This window comes from Panthera uncia, assembly GCF_023721935.1.
Source record: "Panthera uncia isolate 11264 chromosome A1 unlocalized genomic scaffold, Puncia_PCG_1.0 HiC_scaffold_16, whole genome shotgun sequence".
Lineage (NCBI taxonomy): Eukaryota > Metazoa > Chordata > Mammalia > Carnivora > Felidae > Panthera > Panthera uncia.
This window is the reverse complement of record NW_026057576.1, coordinates 15,950,612-15,976,586: the sequence shown is the minus strand read 5'-3', so window position 1 is coordinate 15,976,586 and position 25,975 is coordinate 15,950,612. Positions and strand designations below refer to the sequence as shown.

The window sequence follows — 25,975 nt, the reverse complement described above, 5'->3', positions numbered from 1 at the left end:
TTTTTTCTTATGGTTTTTTAGCTGGTTTAAAAAACCTTTGCCTAATCCAAAGTCATGAACATGTTCTCCTGTATTTCCTCTTAGGAGCCTAATAGCTTTAGCTTTTGCATTTAGGCTCAAAGCAATTTTTGTGGGTGGTTTAAAGCTAAGGTTGAGGTTAATGCTTTTTCATAGAGGTATCAAAGTGTTCTAGAACACCTGCTGAAAACAAAACAAATTAAGGGGGAAACAATAACCACCCTCTTCCCCATTCTATTACCTTGGCGACATGGCTGAAGACCAATTGAATGTGTATGTGTAGGTCTACTTAGGGACTCTCTGTCCTGTGCTTCTGTGCTCTGTGTCTATCACTTTGTCAAGTGCCACACTGCCTTTATTACTGGAGCTTTAGACTAATTCCAAAATCAGATGGTGTAAGTACTCCAGCTTTTTAAATTATTTTTCAAGATTGTGTTGGCTGGTTCAGATGTTGTGGATGTCAGTGTAAATTTTTACATTAGCTTGGAAATTTCAACAAATATCTCACTGGAATCTTAACTGGGGTTGTATAGTCTTAACAGGAGTGTGGGGAGGAATGGCACCTTGTTAATATTGAATCTTCCAATCCATGAACACAGTGTCTCTCTCCACCTTTTAAAGTTTCTCCCAAAAATATTTTAAAGTTTTCTGTATAGAGATCTTTACATTTTTGCTGCATTTATTCTCAGATATTATTTTGAAATATTTATTTTATTATTTAAATTTTAAGTGCAGTTGTTTGTTGTCAGCAAATAAATATTCAGCTGGTCTTTGAATATTGATCCCATACACTGTGATTTAGCTAAATTTACTGATTAGATCTTGTAGGATGTATTTTTGTAAATTCCTTGGGAGTTTTTATAAACACCATGTTCTTTATAAATAAACCTAGTTTTACTTCTTCCTTTATGATTTGTATGCCTTTTTTTCTTTCTTTCATTCATTTTTTTCTTTTTTCTTGTATTTTTCTTTTTTTCTATTTTTTTTTTAACATTTCTTCATTTTTGACACAGAGCGTGAGAGGGGAGGGGCAGAGAGAGAGGGAGACACAGAATCCGAAGCAGGCTCCAGGCTCTGAGCTGTCAGCACAGAGCCCCATGCAGGACTCAAACCCAGCAACCGCGAGATCATGACCTGAACCGAAGTTGGTCGCTCAACCCACTGAGTCACCCAGGTGCCCCCTTTTAACAAATTTTTAAATTGTACTTGCCAGGGTATCCCATAACATGGTAAATAAAAGTGCTGATGCTGAACATTCTCACCTTGTTCCCAATTTTAGGGGAAAAACATTCAATATTTCACCATTGATTTTGATATCAGTTATACAGATTTTGCAAATACATTTCATTAGATTGAGATCATTCCCTTCTCTTCCTATTTAAAAATAATTATATTGCTGAAGTTTCCTTCTCTTTCTAGTTTGTGGAGATTTTTTTTTTCCCTGAATGAATATTGCGTTTTCTGCCTCCATTGAGACAATCATATGGTTTTTCTCTTTTATTTTATTGATGTGGTGAATTATGCTAATTTTCTAATGTTGAATCAGCCTCTCATTCCCGGGAAAACCTCTGCTTGGTCATGGGGCTTACATTTTGTGCAATTCAATTTTCTAACATTTTGTTGATGATATTTGAGTTCTTGTTCATAAAGTAAATTGGTTAGATATTTCTTTTCTTATAAAGTACTTGTGAGGTTTTGGTGTCAGGGTTATTCTTGCACCCGTAAAACAAGTTGAGAAGTTAATATGCACTTTAAACATTGAGGTAGTTTTGACAAAGCCACATGCATGTCGTATTGGACATTCAATTCATTTTTGTTTAGTGTTTACATGGTTACATGTGATGAAAATCCCAGTTTTGGGGGCATCTGGGTGGCTCGGTCGGTTAAGCATCTGACTTCAGTTCAGGTCATGATCTCATGGCCCATGGGTTCAAGCCCACATTGGGCTCTGCACTGACAGCTCGGAGCCTGGAGCCTGCTTCAGATTCTGTGTCTCCCTCCATCTCTGCCCCTCCCCCGCTTGTACTTTGTCTCTCGTTCTCTCAAAAATTAAAAAATTTAAAACAAAAGAAAATCCCAATTTTCAAAGGCATGTAAATAAATTCTTATTTGTTCAATATAATCCAAATACCTCTTCCTGTTGAGATATGATAACCTGTCTAAAAATATGTCTTGCACTCACTGCCTTTGAATATCTGAACCATAATCTGTGAGCTTTCTAAAAAGAATAATTCTAGATTGATAAGAGACTAGCCAGTGAGAGGATCTATAACCGAGCAAATTTGGGGACCCTGCTGCCACTGGACCCAGCGCACCTTCCATTCCAGCACCTGCCTTGTTCAAGTGGGCTGGGAGCTAGCATTTTAAGTGTTCTAACTGATATAGTCCCATAGTAAATATATATTTAGACTTCTCTCATCCAAAATGGAAGTTTGGGAGCCTGGGGATCAATACAGGATGTCGGTAATAAAGGATGGATATGGCAGATATTAAATAAATACAAATATATTACATAGTATAAGGGTAGACATTATCGTAGCTGGCCCATTTGAATTTTTAAACAGAGACAGTTAGCCTTTAGAGATTTATATTACTTGATGGAAAATGTACAGTTTTCACGAGTACCCTTTGTATCAACTGTGTAGGGTTTATGCAAAAACAAAAACAAAAACAAAAACAAAAACAAAAAACACCAGAAGTTAAAATTTTTAGAAAACAGGACTAAAAGAAGGAGGGAAATGATTGTGTGACTTAATCTTTCATATGCAATCACTTTATTCTTTCATTGATACAATACACCCTCTTTGAAAACCTGCTATGTTCAGTTTCTGTGCTGGTATTATTAAAACACCCACCCCTACCTCCTCTATGCTCAAACACAAATAGAAACAAAAACAAGAATCTCTTTATTTTAGGTTCTTGTCAAAAAAAGCACTTGAGCAATCTCACTACCTCACTTCCTATACATCCAGAATAAGAGCTATGAAAGTTTTATAAAAGTTTTCTACATTACGTCAAATGTAGAAATTCTACTAACTTTTGATTTGTTAATATAACTGTATTTGATAGAGCATATATACTGATTGAAAATATTTACAGTTCTACTCTTTCAGATCCCTAAAAAATCAGGACTCTAAAAATCATGTGAAAATTAGGGGTTCCTGGGTGGCTCAGTCGCTTAGGCGTCAATCTCGGCTCAGGTCACGTTCTCATGGTTTGTGGTTCGAACCCACGTCGGGCTCTGTGCTGACAGCTCAGAGCCTGGAGCCTGCTTCCAATCTGTGTCTCCCTCTCTCTGGCCCTCCCCCGCTCATGCTCTGTCTCACTCTCTCTCTCTCAAAAATGAGTAAACATTAAAAAAAATTTAAAAACAGTATGTGAAAATTATATATTGAACATGTGTTTGCAACATTTTTCTAGAATGAAAACCATGACGTATTAGATAATATTCTTGGGCTTAAAAATTACTATTAGTTAGAGATTCAAAATATACACACTGCTTTTTAAATGATGGACTAGTTATCCTAGTCTGACATTACAAAGATTCTCTTTGTCCCTTCTTCCTGGATTGCCTCCTTCTTTTCTGCTCACATTTACTTGTGAAATTATTTCCATCAGTCAGATTGAGAAAATGACTGTCACTCCAAACAGCATTCTGGCATGTTCTATCAGAAGTTGCTGCCTCCAAAAAAGCATTTTGAGACAATATGAACATTAAGTGCTCCGTCTGCCTTTTTTTTGTGTGTACACCTTCAATCTCACTTTTTTCCAGTCCCTGATCCCAGCCCGTAAATGTTCTCAGCGCCCTTTTGTTCTTAAAAAAAAAAAACAATTATCCTTAAAATTTTCCCAGGGCATGCTGTTTTCTCCTTCTCCTCCTCTCCCACTTACTCTACAAAGTCTTTAAGGTGGGTGCCAGATACTTCTTGCTTTCATTCCCTCTACCCTCATTCATTCTTGGAAAAGTGTATGAATTTTGTTCTAGCTTTTCTGTTGGAACCCTTCTCTTGAAGTGCAACAATGATCTATGTTATTTGTGACTTCTCAGTCACACAGGCCGGAAGCTCTATTCACCTTAGAAACTATATTCACTTTATAGGTGACAGAAGCTCTATGCACCTTTCTTAAAAAATATGCTTGCAAACGTGAAGGGTCCATCAGGGTTAAAATGTGGTCCCTGTCAGGAAATCTTTCTTTATTCTGTGGCAGGGTGACCCTTGGCATATCACAATTTACAACATCTTTGCAACTTTCAAATCCCAGAGAAGGAAAAAGTCACATTCCTGACGGCAATATTTCAAACTTCTTCATTATTATATTTTTAAGGTGATCTGTGACCATTGATCTTTGACGTTACAGTTGTAATTGTTTGGGGCACCACAAACCACCCCTACATAAGACAGTGAACCTGCTCGATCAATCTATGTGTTCTGACTGCTCCACCAACCATTCCCTTATCTCTTTCCCTCTCCTCAGGCCTCTCTATTCCCTGAGACACAACAGTATTGACATTAGGCTGATGAATAACCCTACAATGACTTCAAAGTGTTCGTGTGAAAGGAAGAGTCACGTATTTCTCACTTTAACTCAAAAGCTAGACATGATTGAGCTTAGTGAGGAAGGCACGTCAAAAGCTAAGATAGGCCAAAAGCTAGGTCTCTTGTTCCAGACAGGTAGCTGAGTTGTGAATGCAGAGGCAAAGCTCTTGAAGAAAATTCCAGTCTTTTAGGGGGCCTGCGTCTCCGGTCCCTACTTCTTTCCCTGGCTCTAATGCTCCTAATCTGTTTGAACCCTGAATTTTGTTGACTTTATCATCATCCCACTCACTTGGGTGAGACAGAAAGGCTAGAGGGAGCTGAAGTGTCAAGAATTCTCTTCTGTCAACAAGAATAAGGCTGTGGCAAAGTGTTTTCCCCTAAAGAGTAGATGTTTGTTATGGAGAAGTGTCTAGGAGTATATCTCACAATGGTTTCCTTCTTCTCCCTCAGAGATAGGCAGCGACCTCTGGAGGGTAGATCTTCACCATGAATATCTGGTGAGATTTCTAAACATAAACCCCATACAAATGTAGGGGATCCCTAGGACTGTGTCCTCCAGAAGTTTCTTGCTGCCAAGCTAGTCTATACCTAGTTTCCAGCAATTCATCAAAATTACCAGTTAAGTGTATCCACCATCATTGTGTGGCTCCAGCAGCTTTTGAATTAGTAGATCTCATGTATGACTCTTGACAGACTCTTGGGATGTCTATCCCTCTAGAACTTTCTTGGGGGGGGGGGGAATTTGTCTTGCAACCTGAGTTCTCAGATGGGTCCAAAAAAATAGGTGACTTTCAGTTTGCTTAGCTTTATTTATTTATTTTTTTTATTGCAAAGATGGGAGTGAAGGTGTTTAAGTTCTTCACATGTCAGAGCAGAAACTGGAAGGCTGCAATTTACTTATGGACTTTTTCATAATCAAAGCAGGAAAAAGAAACTCAAATTCTTTTGTAGATTGTATATGTTTATGATATATCATTAATGGAGGCCTTGTCTTACATTGTTTGTATCTCCAATACCTGGAGTAGTAATTGACCCATATTTTGATGATACGTATATTAGAGTTGACTATATAATCTAGATAATGAGTTGCTTAGTTCCTGTTGACCCCTCACAGTAAGCGTTTTCTTTTATTAAGAGAGACAAACTGCTTTCCTAGAAATGAAACTAGGGAAAAGGTTGCTCATCAAAAGATAATTGAGTAACATAATGGATGGCAAGTTGAATTACCACTTTGTACCTATTTTTGAAATACACATTTAGGAGACATTTCTTAAATCCATAGAGTTTGCAAAGTAAAGCTGCATGATAAATTTTTATTCAGTCGATACTATTTCTATAGAACTGATGTAATCTGTATGTATTGCTTTCTGTAACTGCTAACATGTGTAAAAAGAAAATGCTGGAAAACTTCAAGTGGATGAACAGGTATCAGCATCACCTGGAGGTTCTTGTTCAGGAACACATTCTCAAACCTAATTTTCAGACTAGGATTCAGTGAAATTAGGAGGAGCGAGACAACCTGCTTTTTTATTTAAGAAGCACTCCATAAGGAGCTGATACAGGTCACCTACTCTTTTAATATGGTGCCCCGGAGAAAGGCATTGTTCCACGGTCGCACGTATTGCCTCATGTGGTTTTTAGACAGAAGCTGGAGTCAATTAATAATTGAATTTTGTGTGGGGCGCCTGGGTGACTCAGGTGGTTAAGCGTCCAACTTGGGCTCAGGTCATGATCTCCAGGTTTGTGAGTTCGAGCCCTGCCTTAGGCTGTGTGCTGACAGCTCCGAGCCTGGATCCTGCTTCAGATGCTGTGTCTCCCTCTCTCTCTGTGCCTCCCCTGCTCGCTCTCTCCCTCTATCTCTCAAAAATAAAAATTAAAAAAAATTGAATTTTGTGGCAGTAGTCTGAATTTCCAGTATTTTATACTGTTGATTATGTTATCATGATTCTAAGACAAGCTGCATGGGAGGCAGAACAATCATCTTATGATGAGCACAGAAGGGGCCCCATGTGTGTGGAGTTGGAATACCTTCCCTTTCTGGAGGGAGGTGGGTTACAAAGGTGCTTGACATAGTCAAGACACTTGTTTCCCTTTAAAATTTACCTTACATTTGTGCTTAAACACAAGTAAGAATTCATTTAGCATATTTAATATCTGTACTATATTATGTATTTCCTGAGAGAAATGACTTTGTCCTGAAACAACATAAGGGTAAATGTTACTCTTGCCTTTACCGGAAATTACTTTGCTTATGGGCTGAATGAAGTAAGAAAGAATGGAAATGCAGGCATATGAGGGAATTCATTACCATAAATTCAAGTCTCATAGAGAATTGATGTTATAAAGCTTGAGTGAAATAAGGAAAATTTCTTTTGTAGGGAACAGGTTTCTGGGAACTGGTGTGTTTTAGTCGGAAAGAAACCTGGGATTTAGAACCACTTGGTCACACATTTAAATCTTGGCTCCGATAATTAGGACATTAGCTGTTTACCCTCTTGTGTCTTAATATCTTTGCGTTTCATCTTTTCATTGTTAAATAGATAATAATAACATAGCTTACAGGGTCAATGTGAGGATCAATATTTTTGTTAACAAAGAAGAAAGAGGAGAAAGGGAATGGAGGGATTTATTTTCTTCTCCATCATTTATTTCTCTGCTTCTTTTCTTGTATACTAATCTTTTCTGTTTTTTATTTGAAAACAAAATTATAATTGTATAAAAAATTTAATTATTGTGTCAACTGTCTACTAATCAACTTCTACAACTGAAGTTAGAATGCTGGTTTTCTTTTCAGAAGAGAAATTCCAAATTTCAAAATCTAAGATTTTTTGGGGGGTCACCCTCCCTCTTCTCCCCAATAACCAATTATCCCCTTGGAAACAATATGGTCACCACTGAGAATGCATGGACTGGAGGGACTAGAACAGGACATTTAAAAGTCCTAAGGAACAGAACAAAGGAGTCTCTTCCTGTCTCTCTACCTGGTCTCTCATTCCTACTTTTTTTCAGCAGAAGGATTTTTCTTCCTGTCTCTGAACATGAACCTTCTCTTTTACACTGGTTCCTTGGCCCCAGTCTCAGATATACATCACTTCATAGTCCAGGTTTTTAAGAGACAGGTCCAGGTCCAAATTTCTAGGAAATAAAATTCAGAGGCCCAGGATTTGTCCAGTGTTTTTCTCTGATTCCATCAATTGTGGACACAAATGTGGATATGTTCATGTCATTCTCAGCCCAAGTGGTTAGGGGAGTGAAATCTCTCTAAAGGAGGCTTGAGTAAGTTCTGTAGGGACAAAAAAGTTTTCCCTTCTTTTCTTCTAGGTTCTTTGGCTTGTTTAATAATGAAGTTGATATAAGACATGTTAACAGGAGAAAAACAAACACAATTTAATAACATGTATACCTTTTGTATGTGGGGTGACCTGATAAGATGGGGGCTGGTGGCTTGGGCAGTGAAAGAATTCACCTAAGACAGAACAAAGGAGACAGACATTTATTGATTACACCGTAAGGGAGCAGCAGACAGGACAACAAAGGAAAGACTGTCTCTGGTAGGGGGACTGTAGTTAAGGGGGAGGGAGAGAAGGAATGAGAATGTCTGGAACTTTCCTTTTGGGTACCTTGTGCCTGGGTGTAAGTAATCCTTTGCTCAGGTACGGCTTATGGGTATTTCAAAGTGGGTTGCCTAATAGGTTTGTTTCTATTCAGCCAGGGGGTCACTGTGGGCCCTTGTACCTTACACAGGTTTCCACTGCTCAAGCTGGTTGCCTAAAAGCAGCCTCTACACTGTATACATGGGAGAGACTTAAGAAAATTGAGCATCTTCCCCAGTGTCTGAAGCTATCATCTTAATTACCATCTTCAGTGAAAGACATATTAAGACGTTAAGGGGGAGAAGTCAGTTATGGGAGGTTAACAACAAAAAAAGCATGGTTAAAAGGGTAAGGTTGTTGTGCAGATTGAAGTTGCCTTCTCCGTTGATAAGAGTTTCTGGAAATGTGTGGTCATCCCCCTCTTTCTGGTACAGCCAGGAACACACACTTGCAAATGGAGATTTCCCTTACACGTGTAAATGTCTCCTTCAAGAAGGCAACTTTGACTTGGTTTTCAGAGCTTGTTTTGTGTTTGCAGTTACTTAAAAATAATCAGCCAAAAATATTCCTTATACCAGAGAGGCATGCTTTGGGGTGGCAAATTCTGCTCCCCTATAGTTATTTAAGAAGTGAATTATGGGGGCAGAGAGGGAATGTTTTTCATTTCCAGCAAGTAGTCAAAGCATAGTACCTGAGTTCAGACTGTGGAAAGTTCGGATATGGGAGTTTTTATTTTATCTTTTGGGATTTGGACATCCATTTCAGTGTTTCAGCCCAGTGTAGGGGCAGGAAAATTTTCCTTTCTTCCCTTTTCGGTTCTTTGGTGGGTCTAATAACTAAATTGACCTAAGAGAGATTAACGGGAGAAAAACAACTTGAATTACCTATGTGCGGGCGACCTGTAAAATGTTAAGAGCATCCAAGTAACTGAAGCTTGCATGACCTTCTGAGCTAAGGAAAAGGTTGGGGATCTGGAGATACAAAGGGGAGGGGTGTTATTTGCAAGAAGGTAAGAGGAGATATTTGGAAAACAGAATTTGCCCCGTTATGCAGAAATGTTCCTTAGGTAAAAAGGAATCTCTGGTAATAACAGTCTTCCTGGTACAGGCCCCCTTTCTGATGTAAATTTAGGCAGTTGAGGGGGAGTTCAAGAGATTTTCTTGAACAAGCCGATTTTGATTACTTTTAGCTTAAAATAATCTTTATGCCAAAGTGGTGTATTTTGGGGAGACTTGCTTTGGACCCCTTCACTAGACATGATGAAAGCAGGATTTTAGTAAAATAAATCTAGTCATGACATAAACAATTAAGTGGAGATAGGAATTCTGGATAAATGTAGATGAGTAAGGAAGCTATTGGACTCGTTAGGAAGAAAGTAATCACTTTAATTAGGAAGGTGGCAAGTTATAGTAGAAATAGCTCAAGGTTTGGTGTCAGCTCTAACAATTCAACTTACTCATCTGTAAAATGAATACAATCATACCTAATTTGCAGGATTATTTTTGGAAGATTAATCATAATGTAGGAAAAATACCTGGGCTATGTGGAGAACAGACTAGGAATTCATTCTATACATAGAATATTTCTCTTGCCCTCTCCCTCATGCTCACTCTGTCTTACTTTGTCACTATCTCTGTTTCTAAAAAAAATTTTTAACATTTATTTATTTTTGAGAGATGGGGAGAGACAGAGCATGAATGGGGGAGAAGCAGAAAGAAAGGGAGACACCGAATCGGAAGTAGGCTCCTGGCTCTGAGCTGTCAGCACACAGCCTATCACTATCTCTGTTTCTAAGCATCGTTTTCTCTTTCCTTAGCATACAATTTGGGCTGAACATAATAACTCTTTATAATTTGAGAAAGGTCTGTATTTCTCTAAGACAAACTGACATGTCCTTCCCAGCTGTCACTTTTCCCTTTTCATTGCATGCATTCATGTTTAGGTGCAGGAAGAAAAGTCCTTGATTAGTCCTACTGCTTTAGAAGACCAGGCACCATGGTTTCCATCAATAATAAGGAGAGAGATCATCACTTGGCTTCATTGCTGTCTCTAAAACTCAAATGAATACACCTGGGAAGATTCGGGAAGTCGCTGATTGGATAGTTACACCAAAATCAAAGATCCAAGTCTATATGTGCTACAGGTACACATGTCACTGTCTATAGGACTGCCCTATTCAGGTCTCAGCTTGCATTTGGGAAAAATGTGTCAAACTTCATGAAGATGTTTGTTTGGTCCTCCGCTTAATCCCCAGAGGCCACATCCTGGCACTTTCAAAAAATCTCTAGCCTTATAACCACATTAACACATTAAAAGTGTTTTGTTTTAATGTTGCAGGAGAGGATACTGCTAGCTCAAACAATGATTTGTGGGAGATTCATAACTAAGCAGCTGGCTAGTCATAAAAAAAGTAGCACCAGTCCCAAGGAATAATAATAATATAATACAATGGCCTTAATAAGTAATATCGTTATCATAATATGGCCTTTATAAAGAGGCCTGTCATGTATGCCATGCACTTTTGAATGAACAACTGTGCAAAGTTGTATACTTTCATCCTGAGGAGAACATTTCATTATAAACAGGCCACAAATGTTGCTGCCTGATGGGCTCAGATTCTAACTGCAAGTGAAATACTAGAATAGCTGTAGATTTTTTTTCATGAATCATTTTTCAAGATGTCACATGCGGAGTATGCCTGCTACAGACTGAATGTCTGTGTCCCCTTCCAAATGTATATGTTGAAACCTAATATGCGTGACGGTATTTGAAGGTGGGGCCTTTGGGAGATGGTGAGGTCATGAGCGTGAAGCCCTCACGAACAGGATTCGTGTCCTCGTAAAAGAGACCTCGGAGAGTTCTCTAGCACCTTCTGCCATGTGAGGACACGCTGAGAAGTTGACCACCTATGGCCGGGAAGCGGCCTCTCTACAGACACTGAATCTGTCAGGGCCGTGATCTTCGACTTCCCAGACTCCAAAACTGTGGACTAACATAATGCCATTCTGAAATGCCACCCCCTACCAATCAATGACTGTCAGGAACAATTCCAGTGTGATGGTTTGAGCAGTTGGCAGGACACGTAAATGACTGCAGCAACACTATTTGCTCTCTACACTTGAAACGCAAGCTTTGAGGGCATTTTTGAGAAAAAAAAAATCACACTGGAGGTTCATTCTGCCAACGTTCTTATGTACTAGCTCCCAGGAAACATACTGAAATATGGTAATGACTGCCAGTGTTTTAAGTGAATAAGTAGACTTTTAACTTCTGGGTTAGATTTTTAAAGAATGACCACAAAGTATTTACTACTTCTCCTATTCAACGAGTGGAATCTGTTTCCTCAACTCTTAGATCGAGAATGACCCCATAGTTTCTTTTTATATTCTTATAACTTTTATTTTCATTTTTCCTGTTGTTTGGGTTGCTGCATCTTTCCCTAAAAAAGTAAACAAAACAACTAGATGTTATCCTTTTTATGATTTTTTTTTGAATTTTGTGGAAGAGAAGAGTAAGGCCTGTTTCCTTTCTATTTCTAAAATCTTCCCCATCACTTATGAGATGCTTGTAGAATTTTCCCATCACCTTTGATGTTAAAAATCTGCTTCCACCGTGAGTTTTAATTCATCTATTCCATTCTTAATTTTTATTGATATTTCTTTTACTCATCAAGCACATTTTCTTTTTTTCCAGCTGTTATCCAATTCCCTTTTGATTCTGTTCTTGTCTTCCTATTTCATCCATAAGTTGTCTCATAGATTTAGTTTTCTTCCATTTAAAACAAATAATAATTAGAGACTTTGAAAAATATCATGTATTTTCCGCACTGAATTTGGACATTTTATTTGCAAAGTTCCAACCTCTTATGTAACAAAATATTTTTTAAGTCTCATAGTATGCTTTATTCTTTCAACAATTAGTTCAAAAGTTCAGTAGTTATTTTGTAACACTGTGCTAATTGGTTGTGATAAATTGGTGAAAGCAACATAATCTATTTACTAAAACTTGTATAGGGAGTGGACTCTCCAACACACTCTTTACCAGTAGATAAAGTGAATATTTTTACTGTGATTGTCATAGGTAATAGAGATTGTCTCTCTCTCATAGAGAGAGAGAGAGTATTACTTGATTTCTGTTTGAATATTTTTCTTAGATCTGAAATCAGAAGGATTATTATGTGCCCATCCTTTAAAAAACATTGTGGTGTCCAGTATTACTCTATTTAGCTAGCACTGTTCACCAAGTCTGTTTCTAAGAAAGAACCACATCTATATCTGGTCAGGTATTCCAGGCGTCAGACACCAGGACAGAGTTGCAAGTTCAAGAGATTTATTAGGGTTAATCACTGTGTAAGACAATGGGAAGAGGAAGCAGAAGTTGGCAATGAAAGCCTTCGGAAGGCAATGCAAGTTGAACACCTGTGAAAATAAGGGAGCAGGAGGAAGGACAGGGTAAAGAGGACCTCGCACTGCAGTGTAGCTCTGAGAAAGTCTCAACTAATCCAGTGGGAACCCAGATGAAAAGACTCTCTTCCTGCCTGAGGCAGAAAGGCTAAATCTAGAACCTCCTCTGCTGTATCATTGTCTAAGAGCTTCCCAGGAAGACCATAGCCCCTGCTCAAATGCTATGATGGATCTCAAAGTCACTGCAGCTGAAGATGGTTAGTTAAATGCACTCCTTCTGGTAGGTTCCCTCTTGAATAAAGATCTGAGGTGTGCATTTACATGGCTGCATTTACAGTTTACTCCTTGCACTATGCAGATCTACTTCTCCATATGTGGAAACAACTCTTCCATGGTTTCTGTCAGCTTCTCTTTCTGAAGAAATACTTGAAAGAGGGAAGTTTGTGGGATTAACAGTAGTCCCTACTGCTTTGGTTAGTCTGGTAGCTTACAACTGGTACTTACTATCTCCTTCCTCCTCTATCCTTTTGTTATCTTAAACCATGTCCTTTATAGGCCTTGATGGCTTATCCAGTGGTATGACCCAAGCTTTCTTTCTCAAGAGGCTAATATACTGGTAACCACACCACTCTCAGGTCAGTATAGTTGCATTTGTCCATTGAAAGTCACATGTAGGCACGGGATTACCAAAGAACCACGTTGCTCCCTTCTGTTTTGTGACAGTAGTCTTGCTGATCAGCATCAATTATCCCTGCCAGATGGTGACTGTTATTCTAGTCTACTGTTTCCTAGACCCAAGAAGATCAAAATGACCAGGGCCTACAGTATAGTCTCAGCTGAGTACTTCCTACCACTTTTGGGGAGCAAGACCTCTAACCCTGCAAAGTCCAGTGTTGGAAAAATAGAAAACTCAATGTCTCTTGGGTCATGACGAGAAGTGGATAAAGGGCCACTATTACATTCATCGTTGGTTCCTACATTCATGTGTTCTTCTTAATGGGGGCATAGTGCCTTACAGAGGTTACTGATTCATGATTATACTGCAGCCTGGAGTATAACACCTAAATTTTTTCCATATGGTCTCTCCAAGCTGTAACTTCATCTATATTTTAGCAAACCATTCTTATGCTAACAGTCTGGAATCTTCTTAACGTGCTGGTGTTGTATATAATATCATTCTTATACCCTCTTCACAGTGAAGTAGGTCCTCTGGTTAGATGCTCTATTGAGTCAGCTTTTATGCCAATGTATCAGGCACTGAATAAGACTCTGGGTAGTTATGTTTGCTTTCTATAATCATACTTGGAATATATTTTCCCTTCTTGTTTGAATGAACCAAGGGCCCTTCCAGTCTGGAAGGGATGTAATGTATTTAGCTTGTCATTAAGTAACTGGTTGGTCTCTTGAGGACCAGTGGTCTATCACTGGTATATTGCACATTCAGAGGCAAGAATAACTAGAATGGGCTTAGGAAATCTATTCTGCTTGGCCTATGTATAGCCTCCAACTCTCATCAAGACCACTTCAATCATGTGTCCTTTATACCCATTGTAGTGTGGCTGATGATGAAGGCCGAGTGATGTCAACTTACAAAAGCACTTTGTCTATTTGGTGGTTTAGTGCCTCTATAATGGTAGATACTTTGTGGTAGACATTAACATGTGATAGAAAAATATTCACAGTTGATGCCCACCTCCGTTAATCTGAACGGATGCCTCTACTTCAGATCTTCTTGTCTCTCATTCTCCAGTCATTTTCCTTTTAGGTCTCTGACCAGCTGTCACTGTCCATGAGTCTGTATAGATTATCACCTCAGGCCACTTCTCTCTCCACCCAATGTGATCAAAACAAAATGGACTAGATGCCTTACTTGAAGTCCCATCCACTGGGAAGATTTTCCCTCACTACTCTCGTTCAAAGCCACCCCTACATGTAATTGTAGTGCAGTCACTATCCATTTTCAGCTGTGTCTACATACCAAGCTCATTCATTGTAAAGCAAGATTGGCATGATTATTTATCTTCAAGGAAAAATTAGGGTGAGCTTGTCTAACTATGGTCGGTGATATGTGGGTCTGGGCTACCTACTCATATATCTTAGTCATGTACTCTGATGCGGCTTGGATTCGATCACATATGTGCCATTTCCATCTTATGATGGACTACTGCCAGGTGTGCCCAACTTTATGACTTATTGGTCTGATAGAACTCAGTCCAAAATGTGATACATTGTCACCTGCTGCCTCTTAGTTAAGGGTCACACCCATACTAGAGCCTAATAGCATGTCAGGATCTGTTTCTTGAATAGTGCATACATTTCTGCTATAGAAGGTATGTCCTTGCTTCAGAACATCAAGGATCTTGTGATGATTCTTCTACTAGGGCTTGAAATGACTCCATACTGCGTGTTTTCTCCAATATAACCTTTATAATGTTAGAGGGACTATGGTTTGTATGGTCAGAGATAGAGACAGACAGCTTGTATCACAGCTTGGACCTGCTTCTGGGCCATTTCTTGCTCTAGGTCCCACTCAAAGCCAATAGTCTTTCATGCTCCTGGTATATGGGCTGGAATAAGCCCATATTCATATCACAGAATGTGTAACTTCCAAAACCCATGAAACCCAAACAGATTTAGCAGTATTGGTCTTGCTTCTCTTTTTCTTTCTTTTTTTTTGGGGGGGGGCGGGGGTGGGTAGGGTGGGATATTCAATAAAAGATACGAGGTGCAACAATATGTCTTTCACTTTGTGATTAACATAATCCCAGAACATATTTTCTGGGATTGCCCCTGACCACTGGACACCCAAAAGCTTTACCAAATGGCAGGTTCTGGAATCTTCATGGAGTTTATTTCTCACTCTTTGGAGTACATGTGTCTTATTAAGGCCTCCAATTATGCCTTTGCTTCTCTATCAAGATGTCATTGATGCAGTGCATCAAGCCCAATGTTCTTTGGGCTTGTCCAGACCACCAAGTTCCCTTTAGACTGTGTTATGACAGAGGACAACACAGTTAACATATATAAAGCAAATAAATATTGCTATCAGTTTCATAAAGCAAAGTATTTGTCTTTCCTGATGGGGATAGAAAAGGACACATTTACCAAATCAGGAGCTACATGCCATGTGTCTGCTATTCTAAGTAATCTGTTGTAGTATACTCTTCATATCAGAATATTATATCAGATCTCTTATTAGGATAGTCTCATGACCTACCTGAGACCATACAATTTGGCAGCTTTAATCAAGGCTGCTACTTGGTTGAGCTTGTGTTAATCTTACAACCACTCTCAGGGACCCCCTTGGTTTCTTTAGGGGCCAGGCTGGCAGATTAAATGAAGATATGCAAGGGATCTTCCTCCTCGCAAACTTTAGATCTCTAAGGGTAACCCTAATCTCCACTAACTTTCCTTGAATGTGTTATTGGGAGAGGTCACTGAGAGAACTTGACCACTAGTTGACCAACAAGTTGGACCTGGCAACTGGAGGTTCCTCACCACCTTTCCTGTCCTTGGAAGGTGCATTCTGCTTGACTTACTTATTCCCAAAAGCTGCACCAAAGACAGCCTTGAGATAGTGATGTGGTGTTGAAACCATCTGGCTAGTGTAGAGATCTACTTATCTTGCAGCTGCCTAAGACAATCCTCACAGGTAAATTCCCTTGCTTATTAAAACTGCTACTTACCAGTCTGGAATGACTGGTGTCTTTCTTGAGTCTCTTCCTGCCCTCTGCATGGGAACTGGTTTCAAATAACACCCAGGATCTTCATGAGATTACAAACTAATAGTGATATCTTGGCTAAGGTGGAGGGAATAGTGATTTATTTTCAGAAGTTTTAGTTTGGCCTTCCCCAAAGTGATAGTTCTTTTTATTTTATTTTATTTTTTAAATTTTTTTAATGTTTATTTCTGAGACAGAGAGAGACAGAGCGTGAGTGGGGGAGGGACAGAGAGAGGGGGAGACACAGAATCAGAAGCAGGCTCCAGGCTCTGAGCTGTCAGCACAGAGCCCGACGTGGGGCTTGAACTCACAAACTGTGAGATCATGACCTGAGCCGAAGTCGGTCGCTCAACCGACGGAGCCACCCAGGTGCCCCTTATTTTATTGTTTTTAAGTTTACTTATTTATTTTGAGAAAGATAAAGACAGTGCAAGTAGGGGGAGGGGCAGAGAGAGAGGGAGAGAGAGAGAATCCTAAGAAGGCTCCACACTGCCATTGGAGACCCTGACGCAGGGCTCGATCCCATGAAACCGTGAGATCATGACCTGAGCCAAAACCAAGAGTTGGATGCTTCACCGCCTGAGCCGCTCAGGCACCCCCTCCACCCCAAGTGTGATTGTTCTTAAAACACAGGCCAAAGCCCTAATGAAGGTGTTACTCTAGGTAGAGTGGCTTCTCCGACTGAGTAGGCTCAGGATTCCACTTATTTTTTTATTTTTTAAAAAGAATTTTTTTTATTTTAAGTAATCCCTACAGCCAACATAGGGCTCAAGCTTTCAACCCTGAGATCAAGAGTTGCGTGCTCTACTGCCTGAGCCAGCCAGGTGTCCCAGGACGCCGTTTATTATCTGCCCCTCAAATGCTTCCACTTAACAGGGGTGTCATCATGATATTTGATATCTTTCATTATCAACTTAAATAACGTGTCCAACAACAGTGGAAATATCTGGGTTAGTAATTTTCCAAGTGTATTCCGCAGTTTGTGAAAACCTTATGCTCCTAGTAATATAAAAATGTTACTTGCCTAGACGATGGTTGGGTTTCTGAATGCTGGCTTCTTTTAGAATGGAATGCAAGAGTAATGGACACTGAGTAAGTAAACAAGAACATATGCTTTGCTTTCTGTCCTTTATGTACATGTACAGGGATGATATTGGCAATTTCTGGGGAGTAATATTTAAATTTTTTCTATGTATGTTGCAAAAATTTTTAAGCTTCTGTTGATATACTCACACATAAAAAACGGTGTTGTATCTGAAGATTTTGTTAAGAAGAACACTGATTTTTGTGTACCTGAAATTCCAGAAAGCATTAGAGCTGTATGATGAGAGTACCAGTCAAAAACAATCTCTTCTTCCCCTTACCAGTAGATCATTTCAACCTCTAAACCCAAAGGACCCAGAAGGCAGCCTGGGATGGGAGACAGAAGACCTATGTGTAAAGGGAAAAGAGAAAAGCTTACCATATGCTTCTTCCCAATGCAGCTTCCAGCTTCCAATTGAAATAAAATCTGACGAGAAGGAAGGGGAAATTTAATCTCGATAAAATATCTAGTTTGACTATTTCATTAGACTCGATGTACAGTTGCTAAAGTGAGACTTTTATGAGATTAAGTGATTAGGAGAGATTTATTAAGCAAAAGTGGCCTAAATAGCCATGTGATCCACCTGAGAAGTCAACCAAAGGGTGTGGAAGAAATGCCAGATTTAATCAGGCACCAGAGAGAAAAGAGTAGAGTTTAGTTTTTTGCTGCCACACTATGAAGTCACACTCTTTTAGCACAATAGATTTGTGGAAGTGTAAGAATCACAAATGAACCTAGATAGTGAAGCAATTTACAAAGAATAAAGAAAAAGCTTACTTCTAAATATGTCAAGTTTGAGATACACGTAAGTCATTTAAATGAAGGTATAACACAGTGAATTAATTACGTGGGGTTAGAGCTCCGAAAAGAGGTCACTGTTGGAGATCTTAATTTGAAAGTCAGCACGAGTAGTATTAAAGTCATGGAGGTGGATAAGTGCAGTTAGGCCAAGAGTGAAGACCTGAGACAAGCGGACTTGGAACAAGGCAATGAAACTTCTTACATTTGGAGATCAGAGAGAAGAAAGGAAGCTAACTTGAGTTACTGAGCGGAGGTATTCAGAGAAGTAATGGGAGAATGACCAAAGAAGTCAAGAGAAGGCAGGAAAATATTGACAAACATGTCAAATGTTGCTAAGAAGTTGAGAAGGGAGGGGCACCTGGGTGGCTCAGTCAGTTAAGTGTCCAACTCTTGATTTGGGCTCAGGTTATGATCTCAAGATTTGTGAGTTTGAGCCCTGAGTCAGGCTTTGCACTGGCCATGCGGAGACTGGCCGGTGTCCCTCTGTCTTTGTCCCTCTCCTACTCACGCACCCACAGGCACGTTCTCTCTCTCTCTCTCTCACACACACAATAAATAAATAAACATTAAAAAAAAAAAAGAGGTCAGGAAAGGATTTGTAAGTGACTTGCTGAAGAGCATGATGAAGGTCATCGGTGAAGCTAATCAGGGATGTTTAAGTAGAATGGCGGGATCAGGATTTGTATCACAGACCATCAAAAAACAAGCGCTATGTGGGAAAAGGAAGAGAAAAGAACACAGTGTGCAGCCGATTCAAAAAGTTCTCCTGTGAAGAGGGGTGGAGAGATTTGGAAATAACTACAAAGGTATATGGGCTTGTGAAATTTGCTTAAGGAAGGGATATCTTGTAGCGTGTTTGAATGATGATGCAAGGGACCAAGTAAAGAGGGACGGTTTAAAGAAGCAAGACAAGAAGGTTCAGCTCTCAGTAGATCTGGAGAGGGCATGTGTTTATGGGATCAAGGATACATGCGGGGAGAATTCCTTTTGATAGAAGGAATACAAAGGCAAATATAATTAATGAAACGAAAGTGATCCCGGTTTGCAGGATCCAGCATATAGACAAATAATTTGTTCAAAAAATAGTTTTAGTGTTATATTCCTTCGGTTGGATGGGGACTCAATTGTTGTAAAGACACCAATAACATAACAGTCACATAAAAAAGTTGAGATGGATGTGCTCATGAACTAGAAATGAAGAAATCGAAAAATCTATCATTACACTGTGACTTCAATGTTTTATGTCTCTACTTCTTCATCTAAACAGCAGGTGTCCTTCAGTATTTTCTGAGCATCTGCTGTAAGCCCAGTCCTGGGTTATAGCTAGATATTTATTTTGGTTAACCTACAACTGACAGAATTCATAAAGCAGAGCTATTAATCTATTTTATAGATGAAAAAAATGAAGTAAAGAGACAATAAGTTACCTGAGGTTCTGGGGCTAAAAAGAAGGCCAACAGGGACTAAAAATTTATGTTTTCATGATTGTAATTCCCCTTATACATTACAGGAATGTTGAAAAATATAAATATATCGTAATCAGTAAAATACCTTGTACTATTCTCAGTATAAAGTCCCAGTATGTGTTTAGAATGGTTTTTTAAAATATGCCAATAGCAGAGCTATCGTGTATGTCTTGAAAATTTATGTAATGAGTCGGGAGTAAAAAAAAAATCATCTGCAAATATTCGGTATTTTTCACAGAATTTGCATTGATTTTTCCTTATTTTCCAGAGCCATCCCTCGCCCTAGTCACAGCCATCTGGTTTCCTTCTACATCTTGCTATCTCAGTAAAGCTAAAGGAACAAGCTGATCTGCTGGGAGCAAATCAATTTCTCATTATCCTTAATGTGTGAAGATGAGACTACTGACAGTGATCACAGTCTTTGTCTACGGATAGGGTTGAAAACTTGTGTTTACATAACAGAAAATGTTTTCATATAGAAGAGCCGGAATAGGCATACATGGCTGTGGGATGCTGTGTCTTAACGTGGAAGCTAATTCCTCTCAACAAATAAACTTAGCATTTCTCAACGTCGAGGGCTAAGAGGCCTCTTTCTGAGAATGTGGAAGAATTTGAAAGAGGTGTGCATCTATCAAGTACTTCAGAGTGCTTGAAAGAATCTGTCTGGCAGAATTTAGAGGTAAGAAGATCAAAGCGAGGAGGGCCAGTGAAAACATGAGATAAGGTTCCTATTCTCATGAAATACACATTCTAGTAGAGGAATACATAATGCAAACAAATAAAAACATGAAAAGACTCCAGTGGTAAGTCCCATGTGAAGAGTTAACATAGGGTACTGTGTTGAATATGACTGGTGACTACCTTATTTCGGTGGTTGAGAAAGGCTTCTCTGAGGAGGTAACATTTAGGAAAGAACGCACTTGCAGGGATACCCCACATGCATACAAAATAGGTAGAAGGATGCTTCTGGAAGAGGAAAGAACCAATACAAAATCCTATTTTTTTCTTTTTTAAAAAAATTTTTTTAATGTTTTTGTTTATTTTTGAGACAGGGAGAGACAGAGCATGAACAGGGGAGGGTCAGAGAGAGGGAGACACAGAATCTGAAACAGACTCCAGGCTCTGAGCTGTCAGCAGAGAGCTCCATGCGGGGCTCGAACTCACGGACCGTGAGATCATGACCTGAGCCGAAGTCAGCCGCTTAACCGACTGAGCCACCCAGGCGCCCCAAACCAATACAAAATCCTGAACGCATTTTGGAACTGGCAGTGATAGCAGAGCTAAGTGAAAGTGCCCATAGCTTGCAGATCCTGGGTAGCTGCCGTGAGATGAAGTTAGAAAGGTTGGCAGAGACCAGATCTCATGGGGCTCTGAAGGCCAGAGTAAGTCGTCCAGTTTTTACTCTCATGTGTATAACAAGCCTATTGGACAGTTCTGAGTAGGGGAAGAAAGTAATCCGATTTAATCTGGGAGATACACGGAGGACGGGTTACTGCGAAGTTGAAATATAAGCAAAAAAGAATCTATAGTAGCCTTGTACGCTCACCCGTCATATAGCGGAGCTTTATGTAAATATGTACATAATTTTTTAAGGTTATACTGCTAAGGAAAAAACATGGTTGAAAAATCATAATTTTGTTCTATATCACCATCATAAAAATAATTGCAAAAATATTTCTTACTCCACCCAAATACATCCTGCTATGTAGTCTCATCAGTTTCTAAGTGGTTCCCCTGCATCAGATACGTGAATATTTGCTGAGTTGGTCTGTGGTACTCATACTTTTATTATTATTACTCTTAATGTCTCCAATTCACTCTATTTCTTAGATGCATTATAAATTTCCATGTGTCCCTTTGCCGGAGGCTGTTAATGTTTTTAGTGATATAATTTTAAGAATGTTGGCTTTATTTCTATTCGTCTCTGTGCAGTGCATACTCCATAGCCTCAGGAACTTGTGCCCAGCTGTAAAAAGGTGTAGGTTATTACATTTTTGTAATTCACAGTGAGACACTTCTATTTTATAAGCATGTCTACCAGAAATGTCTTTGTTTAAGACACATGGACACCTGGAGACTTGAAAACCATAACAAATCTGGAAACAGGAGCCAGAAAAAATTATGCTGGGGATATTGTCTGAGTTACATAATAATGGTAAGAAATGAAAGATATTCTAAGACTGTTCTTTTCTGTTTGTCCTTGGCAATCAGCACACTATTATTGTCGATCATAATAACAAGCTAATATTTCCTGCGTGCTCATTCCTATATACTGGCTGAATATACTGGATACTGGTTTTACAATCATCTTATTTAATTTTTCCAATGATGAGCTTCTAACCACTACTCTAATCCCTATGCGCCAAACATGTGCTGCGTACGTTAGGATATTGAGTTAATACAGGAAGTCGTTAGTCTTCATCAGCTCATACTCCGTGAAGCAGGTAATTCCATTGCAGTATGCAAATATTCTAACAGCTCTCCATAGCAGGAACCTGGGTTTGAATTTAGCGTGTTGCCGCTGTAGAGTGAGGTGGTCTAGTGTGTGTTCGCCATCCAGCCTCGTGAGTTAGATGTGAGCCTTATAGAGAGATAGTTGTAGGAAGAAGGAAAAACCTCTGCATTAACAAGGGACTTAATGAGACACGGGAAACAAGAAGAGAGGCTTTTGAGGTCAAAGGAGAAGGATCACTGAATACACAAAAGCCCTTGGCAGCCACCAAGCTACAGGCTGCTACTGAGAATTGGAGGAGATATCTCTCGAAAGGCTTAGTATGAGGCAGCAGAACTGTCCTTGTGACACCTTTTCCCCATTTTTCAATAGCAAATTGGGGAAGAGAGGGAGCACAGTGAGTCATCCATTGATTTTATGGGGAAGGCAGTGTTTGTGGTTAGAATGGTCAGAAACTTTCTCTTTGCTTTGCTCCCTTTGGAAAGGCGAAAGGAGGGCAAAAAGAAAAGGGATGTTTAGCATCCTCACAGTAATTCCCCTCCCCCTCCCAAGCCAAGTGAACACAGGAAGATTCCAGTTAATCATTTATAGATCTGGGAGGTCTCTCTGAAAATCTGCAGGTTAACTCTGGAACAGAGGTCCTTATAGGAGTGACAACAAATCCAGGAAGATGATGGAGGTGAAAGCAGAAAATCCAGTAAGATTTAATTGGAGAATGTGATGTCTAAGGTGTCTTTAACATGGAAAGGTTGGGGCGCCTGGGTGGCTCAGTCGGTTGGGCGGCCGACTTCGGCTCAGGTCATGATCTCACGGTCCGTGAGTTCGAGCCCCGCGTCAGGCTCTGTGCTGACAGCTCAGAGCCTGGAGCCTGTTTCGGATTCTGTGCCTCCCTCTCTCTGACCCTCCCCCATTCATGCTCTGTCTCTATCTCAAAAATAAATAAACGTTAAAAAAAAAAAATAATAACATGGAAAGGTGTCCAGGTGATAAAAGTAGAGGTCATTTCTGGCAGCAAGAACAACTTAACTTCACGTAGTCCAGAATAGGAAAGAGGATACGCAGCAAGTTAGAGGTGAGGTATGGAAAGTGTTAACATTATGACAAGACTTACATGCCATGCCCCAAATTTTGAATTTTATCATGTAGAATAGTGTCACTACAGATTTACTTCTTTGTGATCCTTCTGGCAGAAGTTTATAGTAGAAACTATTAACCTGGGTGTGAGAACTGCTAGGAGGATGAAGGATGGAATTCATGGATATATGATTATTTAAAGTTGTATGTGAAATGTCCTGCGTACATGTCTATCTTCATACTGTAGACAAAATGTTCTTTATTCTCATTGGAGAAAAAGCTCTGGGTTTCCAATAAATGTCAAGACCCAATGGATTAAGGGAAATACATTAGGAGTCAAGGAGAGCACTTAGGTGGTTGTCACTGTAATGCAAGAAACAAATGATCAGGATCTAAACCAAACAAATGACAACATGATAACACTTTTTTGGGGGCAGGGAGACAGACTTGGGAAGGAAGCAGGTAAAGGATATCAATGTTGACATGCTGAATTTGAGATTACTGTGAGCCTTGCAATCAGATTTGCAGTAAGCACTTGGATATATCCCTTGGGAGTCTTTTAGAGGGAACTGGGTTGGAAAAAATATATTTTGGATTCATGGGAATACAGTTGCATTTGAATTGAAGTTGAATCCATGAAATTGGTGTGCAAAAGCTAAGTGGTATAAGTTATCTGGTATTATATCCTGAGGTGTTTTGTTTCCCCAAGTCCATTTGTCCTTCTACTTCCCCCTTAACTGTGGGTCATACTCCAGGGCCGCATTCTTTCTCTTCTTTTCCTTCTCTGTCCCGAAGATTCTTGTTTTTGTTTTAGGTGTCAACGTAAGACTTATTTCCTTTATTAATGTTCCATTCTCTCAAAGTAGCCTGAAGAAAGCGAGTTGTATTTTTTAGAGTGCCTTGGGATTTATTTCTCAACTTCTTACTTTGACAATGGCTTTAAGATTTTTACTTGCTTTTACGGTTGGCATGTGAAATTGAGCATGAATTTCTCTAAATACCCATCCTTCAGAGATGTGGGAGATGGTTTAGTTACCTCAGAGAGCTAATCTGCAGGAAATTGTTTGCCACAGTTTTGAACATCCATGAATAAGTTCTGTTAGCACACATAGTACAGATTTCTTATTTCTTGTTTATTATTGCACACTGAGAACATCAAACTCCTACCGAGGATGGATTTAAACAAAGGACGTGAAGGAAAAGCATATGCATGTTTCCTTAGACTATTGAAACGAGAAGTTCCAAGACAAAATAAATACGGATAACATTGAAATTTGACAGTAATGACTTGGGAAAATATTTTGAACATTTAAAAGGATATATAAACTTGATTTTTACCACTCTTTCATCCTTTGGCAGCAAAATTGGGTGGTCTATAAAATGTTTGCTTGGGGCAATAGCTTGAAACATCAATTTCTAGATCCCACTTTTCCTCCCTTGGGACCATTTCCCACCCAGATCACATAGGACAAAGACACAAGTATTACCAGTGAGGAGTCTGATTGGGGATCTTCCTAAGAGTGATGAAATTCGAGTTGGTAGATCTAGGATGTCTCTTTCTACCCTCAAGCTATTAGCAAAAGTCCTTTTCTTCTTTCTTAATTGTCCTTCTTTGTATCTCTTTCTTTTTTTAATGTTTATTTCTGAGAGAGAAAGAGAGAGAGAGAGACAGAGCAGGAGCAGGAGCAGGAGCAGGAGCAGGAGCAGGAGCAGGCGAGGGGCAGAGAGAGAGGGAGACACAGAATCTGAAGCAGGTTCCAGGCTCTGAGCTGTCAGCACAGAGCCCGATGCAGGGCTTGAACTCATGAACAGTGAGATCATGACCTGCGCCCAAGTCGGATGCTTAACCAACTGAACCACCCAGGTGCCCCCTTTTCTTTGTATTTCTTATATTTATGTAAATGAGGGACGTTTTCCAATGAAGGGAAGCCCCCAGTATAATCCATAATAAAAGTAGGTGGTATATTCCCTTCTCATCTCTATTGTGCTAACTGGCAGAACTGAGAAATACATTTGGAATTCTTAAGTCTTGGCAATATAGTGGGAAAAATATGGCAACGTAGCATTGAGAATCAGGAAAAGATATAGATTATTTTCATTTTTAATTGTTATTTGGGAATTTCGGTTTCTTCTGACCTTAGGAAAAATACCGAAAGTTACATGAAGCATGGATGGGCTCATCAGCTCCCCAAAGGCTACACAGTAAAACCATAAAGGCTTCCCATAGAGACTGTAAGTGGATTTCTGGCTAAGGGTAGGAAGGAGGAATGTGTTATTTCCAACTTCAGGAAGCATTGGAGAATGTGTCCAATTTAGTGCTTGTAGACTATTCAATATGTACAACTATAGAGCCAGGGGTTACAGAATTTCAGAAGCAAACTTTAGATGGGGTAAGAACATAAGCTACAGTAGAAAGGAACCAGTGGAGGGGCGCCTGGGTGGCGCAGTCGGTTAAGCGTCCGACTTCAGCCAGGTCACGATCTCGCGGTCCGTGAGTTCGAGCCCCGCGTCAGGCTCTGGGCTGATGGCTCGGAGCCTGGAGCCTGTTTCCGATTCTGTGTCTCCCTCTCTCTCTGCCCCTCCCCCGTTCATGCTCTGTCTCTCTCTGTCCCAAAAATAAATAAAAAACGTTGAAAAAAAAAATTAAAAAAAAAATAAATAAAAAAAAAGAAAGGAACCAGTGGAAAAATGAACACAAACCAGCATTCAACCTCGTGCTTCTCACCTGCTACCTATTTAAGTAGATTTTTCTTCCTTCTCAGTTGCTGTCACTGGAAGGAAAAAACAAATGTTAAGCCTCTTCTGTGATCCCCTGGGTTTACAT

General features: G+C 39.6%; 1 long non-coding RNA gene across 1 annotated transcript; it reads left to right on the top strand.

Annotated features, from left to right (window-relative positions):
• Nucleotides 1-233: 233 nt before the first annotated feature.
• On the top strand, nt 234-20,194 carry LOC125933729 (uncharacterized). The gene is made up of 2 exons (XR_007461085.1): nt 234-413; nt 19,894-20,194. It is a non-coding gene; the product is annotated as an uncharacterized LOC125933729 (long non-coding RNA).
• The last annotated feature ends 5,781 nt before the right edge of the window (nt 20,195-25,975 follow it).